Genomic DNA, 6,692 nt, shown 5'->3' with positions numbered 1-6,692 from the left:
CAAGACCATGGAAAGACTCTCTCGACTGCATTATCATCAAAGATCAAAACTGTGAAGGTAGTCCATGATAAGGCATACATGATGGATATGTCAGCAAAATTATACCACAACCATTCAAAATAAAGACTATATCTTTACAGGGAAAGAGTTATCCAAATAAAAAGGAGGCAATCAAATTAAGATGAGCAATTTTTTCCCAAGAAAAACCAGGAAACGAATGTTACCAGTCAATGAGGAAACGAAGGAATAGTCCTGGACAGAGCAAGCCAGAGAACCCCAAAACCGAAGAAACATGCAAAAGCGCCAATAGGGAGAATGACCAAAGGTGGAAACTTCTTGTAAACATGGCCTGGAAGCAAACCCATGTTTTCCCCAATATCATTAGCCACCCCAAGCATGCTGGTTAAATCCCAGAACTGATTTGAGTGAGTGGGAGTAGAGAGGAAAAGTGGATGCATTCCCGGATGCTATTTGCAACCAAGCAGCTGCCTCAAGCCCCACCCATGATGGTCTAGTCCCTGCTTTCACGGTCACCATTTTTTTTTTTAATCTTCTAAATCAATCAGAAATTCAGTCCGACGAATTGAATTAAACAGACAAAGAAATGAGAGCGGGAGGGACAGAGAGGGAAGAAGAGTCGGGCAGCAAGCATTGATTGTGATACAGTTGAGAAAAGAAAGACGACAATGTAAAACACCGGGAACAAATAGGCAGACATGGAGGGAGGTGGAGTTTTGGGAGGAAGGCAGATTGTTAATAATAAAGACAAGAAGTAGATGTGTACTAAGGAATAAGGGAGAAGGAGGCGATGGGATGGTGAGAATAGGATAAAAAAAGCAACAGACCGAAAAAAGGCAAAAAAAAAAAAAAAAAAAAAAAGCTCTTACACAGCACCATCGAACAGAGTAGATAAGGCAAAAACAAAATTTCTAGTACCTTTAAATGGAAGCAATACTATCTACTCAACATCAATGATCTTTTACTGGAAACAATTATTTTGATTAGTAAAGATTTCTTTATGACGATACACACTTTAAGCTGTATAACCACAGTTAATTCTTGAAATAACATGCCATCTAGTTCATGCAAAAATCTGCTTTTTGCATTACCAGAACTTATTTATCACAAAATAGAAATAATAAGTCAAGAGTGCAAAGAATTAATATTTTCAACCAATACAAGAGGAAAGAAAAAAATTCATAAAATATACTAAAAAATCATATTGAGAAAGTCAAACCGGTAATAGAAGATCATGAAACAGCAATAAAGAAATGACAAACATAAAAACCTTACGTTTTGGACAGAGCATAAAAAATGCTCTGAGCTTCAGCTGTAACAGCAATCCTAAATCTTTCAGCCTCCAACTCAACTTGCCTGAAAAATGCCACTTATAAAATCAACCACAATAATCACAAAATAGTCCAAATCCACAACTTGGTCAGAAATTAAAAAAATAATAATTCGAAATGCGTGATAGCAGAGTCTTCTCTGGCTTGAAGATTATTAAGATCAATAAAAACATTTCTTGAGATCAAGAGGGTCTTCACCTTGACCCAAAAAAGTAAACTCCTTGATGTAATTGGCTTTCAATAGCCTAATATTCCTGTTTGGCCGTGACCCCGAATTTATTCCTTCTTGTATTTTTCAAATCCAAAGTTAAAGAATTTCAAAACCCACAAGAAAAATTACCAATTCATAATAAATACTGTAAATGCATGCGAAAATACTGAAAAGAAAAAATGAAACTTTTTAAGGGAAAATCTTGATAAAACAGGAGGAGAAGGATATTAAGAACAAGTATGTTGGATGAGCGGTCAGAGGTCAAGACTTGGCCTTGAAATTCTTCTCCAAGAGGGGTCTTGATGGAGAGTATGCATCCTACTGTGAAATCGTTGTTACTGTTATGAGCTTCCATGGATTTAGGCTTATCTTCTTTTCGGCTTGTATTTCAGCTGATTTGAGGTTTTGTAATGGAGCACCAGTTTCCGAAGAGGAGAGACAGATGAGAGGAAAAAAATGAGGGAGCGAATGTACGGAAGCTCAAAAGATAAGACTAAACCCATTGCCCAAAAGAAAAATCGTGTGGTGTGGAAAATGGAAAGGAAGAAAAAAAAAAGGGAAAAGAAAATGAATGACAAAGAAGATAGACCACAATCGGTGCTCTACAAAGGTACAACCAATTCCCCCAGCTCACTTACTCTCTGACAACAGAGGAAGAAGCAAGAAACGAAGAGGAATAGAAGAGATAAAATGGTAATATCAACGGGGCTAGGAGCCCAACGACCACATTACCAAATCACTGCTTCACCGCTTCAGCAGCAACCACAGGGGGAAAATAGTTTTGGTAAAAATTGTACGAAATAGCAAGAAAGAAGGAGGAACAGGGAAATGAACCAGTCTCATCAGTAGAATCAGGTTGATCCCGGGAAAGAAGACAAGAAATCATGGAGAAGTTGTACGGTAGAAGATAGAACAGAGCTCCGGTGGCAAGATCAAGAAAGAAGAAGCGTAATATCTGCCAAAGCCACATTACCAACAACATGCTTCATGTTGACAGCCACCTAATCCTCCAGAAGGAAAGACGAGATTAATATTTGCAGGCTCGGCAAAGCAATTTTGTTTAGAAGCTGAACACTGAGTGGTTCTAACATTAGCACGGTAGGCAGTACATGACTGACCAAAAAATTTGTAATATTTCACCTGCAAGATCAGAAATTTATGCATATTAGACAAATAAAAAATTTTAAAAAATAAAGGGCTAAATAAAATTTGGCAGGAAGGGAAGAACTTTAAAACAAAGAGCCTCTCTAAGAAGAAGAGAGAGCTTGGAAGATGAAGAAAACCATCTTGGTCATTGTTGCTCTCAGGGGGAAGATGAAATAAAAGAGAGAGAGAGAGTTGTTCTAAGAGGTTAGAGAGTGACGGTCGATGAACAAAGAGGGAAAAAGGAGACTTTTGATGCATCGAACCCAATCCCTGTCAAATCCCACCAAAAAGAGCTGTTATGGAGAGAGGAAGTCTACCCACCAGAAAAAATGTGTTCTTCGGCAGCTGTCCAGAGGAGAGGCGAGACTCACAAATCGCAAAGACAAGGAAGAAGGGCAGCAAGATAGAGCGGTTTTGGTTTCAAAAGAAGGGCAATGTCGTCAAATCATGGCAACCCACATTGAGCCCATCACCCAGCACTTGCCATCGATCAAGCCATCAGCAACCGTCATAAGCTCAGCTAGCAAGCTACTGACGAGGGAAAGGGTACTGACGGCACTGAGGAACGGTTCCTTCTCAAAACCGAAGGTCCTTCCTTACTTCTTCTCGGACAACAGCAGGAAGTCCAGCTCTCGTCTTCTTGGCGTACTGACGGCACTGAGGAACGGTTCCTTCTCAAAACCGAAGATCCTTCCTCACTTCTTCTCGGACAACAGCAGGAAGTCCAGCTCTCCTCTTCTTGGCGGAAGCACGCGAAGCGCACGAGAATGACGACCAAACTCCAGCCAATTAAATGGAGACACCTCAGCACAACAACCACCATCCTCAGCAAACCCATTCGCTCTTTTACTATATAGGTAGATGAATATTTTTCCCAAAATGTTTCCCTGCTTGTTGCATTAGAGCTTCTTTTTTAATGTCTTTTCTTATGTTTCCCTTCAACACGTCTATATTTGCTTTAGTCTATTAATTGTCTTTTTCTTTTTTTTTGTTTGTGGCAAGACATACACGCTTCGTCAGTTGACTTATTATATATTGTTTAACATTTGTCAGAAATAGTTTGCTAAGTAAGATCGAGAGTACACTTAAAAATGGATGGAGTCGTTTATTGACCTTTATGATTAAAATTGTTCGATTATATCGCCAAATTTGGTTTTTTTTTTTTTGTCAACACAGGAATGTTCGGGTCAATTTTTACGGGACCCAACTAATCCCCTGCGGCCCGGGAGAGAAGGCCCCACTCCACACCGAGCGCCATACCCTAAGGAGGGGGAGCGGACCGCTCGAACTATCCCATGGAGGCAGAAGACCAACCACGTAAAGTGGCAAGTTTATGGGAGAACCCCTGCCCTTCAGCATTACCAAAGATGGTGATGACCACCGGACCAAATGGCCAGTGGCGCCAAATTTGGTACCTCTAAAGCGTTTTCTGCTTGTTTTTACAAGCAAAATTGATGGTTCTCTGAACTGCTAAAGCCTCTGCCAGACATGTACGTAGCTAAAACAACTAGGCGCAGATGCCCGGTTCGCAGACGATTCAAACACTAAAACCAAAACTTTCGAAAAACTACAAGTCTTTTGGGCACAGAAGAAAATGGTAGTTCTTTAATACGCATAATTTTTTGTTTTTTTTTGTTACTCAAAAAATGATAGCTGAGAAAGAGCAGTAAGTAACACGATTAAACTTGAGTTGCGGGTAAAGCAGTAAGAGAAACTGAAAGATTCCTGACGTTAAAGCTAGCGCACTATGCATATCTGAGTGTGATGGAGCCATCTACCGACCTGATTGTGATTAGGCTAATCACCCTCTTGCACCTCAATCCTAAACCATTTTTTTCCCTTTCCAAGTTAAACTAAATGGCCCTGAAGACCAGTAAAATTTTACTGCTTAGAGCAATCTTCTGTAATACTCCACAGAGACTGATAGACATGGTATTCAGGAAGCTTCGCTCTCCTGTCTTGATTTGGCCCCTGGCTATCGTCCACATTTCTCTTTAATTTCGTAATTTTACCTACCAAAAAACTTAGGAAAGATTAAACAAGGATAATCTTAAGAACAAGGATAGCCCCTCCAAATTTTGAAATTACAACGAATTCTCATTTTCAACATCTTCCTTCCATATTCATGTGACCAGAATATGTTTTTGGAATTTCATCCTGGGAGCACGGAAGGTTATCAAGAAAAGATGGTTGGTTAAATTACTCTCTCTTTTTTTTTTTGGTAAGAGGTTGGTTAAATTATTATGATTCTACAGTACAGGTCCTCTAAGTGTGCCAGGCATTAGGAGAGGTCAATCCAATTAGTCAAAATTGACAGGTAAAATTGGTAGGTCCAAAAAAAATTGAAATTTGATTGTGCAACTCGGGATAAAAATAGTGGTTTTGTTAGCAAAGAGAAAGTTTCACTGGTTTTGTTCCTAGATTGAAGCGGAACAAAGTAGATTACAGATTACTGAAAGAGGAAACATATGTCGCAGAAAGTTTCACAAACTTTTATTCCTAGATTTTATCGCCAAAAAAGTTGAAAACCGGAATACCGGAAGTGGAAGGATTTAATGTTGTGGTTGTATGATTGATCAGTTTTCTTTAGATCACTGAAGCAATTTTACGTCAAGGGATGTAAAATTGCTGAAAATGTGGGGAACTTCTGATCAGATCAAATTCTCATCCCATTTCCTATTTATATTCTAGGGATAATTTTAGAAACCTCCCCGAGGTTTGTCATAATATCACTCAACTCCTCTGATATTTTTAAAATCTCACTTACCTCCCTTGTCAACTTGACAATACTAAATATTCCTATCAAAGCTCACAAATTGACAACATTACCCTTACTCTTAATAGCTATTTAACCAAAAAGCCAAAACAAAATAAAATTTTAAAAGAAAAAATGTAAATTAAAAAAAAATAAATTGCTAGCTAATAATGAGCCATATTTCTTTATATTGGAGTCATGGTGGGATAGTAAAGGATGTGGATAAATTAAATCTAATCGAGATCAACCACTTAAGAGGATTGTGGTGAGTAATTAACACCTTAAAAAATTTCGTGCACAATTACAATTAAGGAAGTCAAGATAATTTTTTGGGTAAATATGTTTTCATTCATGGTGTAACTTAAGTTGTATTAAAAACTAAAATAATCTCTTTATATGTGTGAATTTTTCAAGGTATAAATGTAGCTTTTGTTCTAATACAACTAAAATAATTAGTTTACGTTAAGAAATTTACACCTTATAAAAATTTAACCTTATTTTATTTTTATTGTTATCATAAATTTCATAAGTAGGATAACATAAGGGTAGTATTGGAACAAAAGTTTTATTTTTCTTGTATTTCCTCCAAATGGGGTAAAATGTTATAAGAAATGCCAATCCAACGGTGGCAATTGAGATTTTAAAAACCTCAGGGGAGCTGTTTGATATTATGAGAAACCTCGGGGAGGTTTCTGAAATTATCCCTATATTCTAAATTAAAGAAATTTTTTTAATCTTCATTTTTATTTCCGAGAAAAGACTTTTAAAATATGTTTTGCATTTTACCTGATTTCAACTCGATTTAATCAAATTCTTATAGTTTGTGTTTACAGTGCACTGCTAGTGGTTATCGTAGGTTCAACACGGCTGACGACCTATTAAAAAAAAAAAAAAAAAAAAAAGAGGAATGGCTCAATGAATTCTCTGCCAAATGCAATTGTTTATACCGATTTATAATCACCATAAACGTGCATGTATTAAATAATTGACAAAATCCCGTTATGGCAAATCGTTTTGGGAATGAAACTAAGAAACGGGGACACGAAGCAAAGGCCAAATAATTTATTAATTAAGTTTTTCTAAAAGGGTTTCAAGAAAACGCATCAGATGATTTTGGGATGGGGAGGTAGAAAGGAAGACTTTATTTGCCATGTATCATGATCAAACCTAAACCCACCACCACTACTACGGCTACCACCACCACCACCACCAGCAGGAGCGGTACTAGTGG

At 37.6% G+C, this 6,692-nt stretch overlaps 1 long non-coding RNA gene across 1 annotated transcript; it reads right to left on the bottom strand.

The window, feature by feature from the left end:
- On the bottom strand, positions 1-3,645 carry LOC113691323 (uncharacterized). The gene is made up of 4 exons (XR_003448662.2): positions 3,028-3,645; positions 1,548-2,700; positions 1,294-1,374; positions 1-518 (listed from the first exon to the last, which is right to left on the bottom strand). It is a non-coding gene; the product is annotated as an uncharacterized lncRNA (long non-coding RNA).
- Between the last annotated feature and the right edge of the window lie 3,047 nt (positions 3,646-6,692).

The sequence above is a fragment of the Coffea arabica genome, chromosome 6c (genome assembly GCF_036785885.1).
Source record: "Coffea arabica cultivar ET-39 chromosome 6c, Coffea Arabica ET-39 HiFi, whole genome shotgun sequence".
Taxonomy (NCBI): domain Eukaryota; kingdom Viridiplantae; phylum Streptophyta; class Magnoliopsida; order Gentianales; family Rubiaceae; genus Coffea; species Coffea arabica.
Note: the sequence above shows the minus strand (reverse complement) of the source record. Positions and strands in the feature narration are given on the sequence as shown.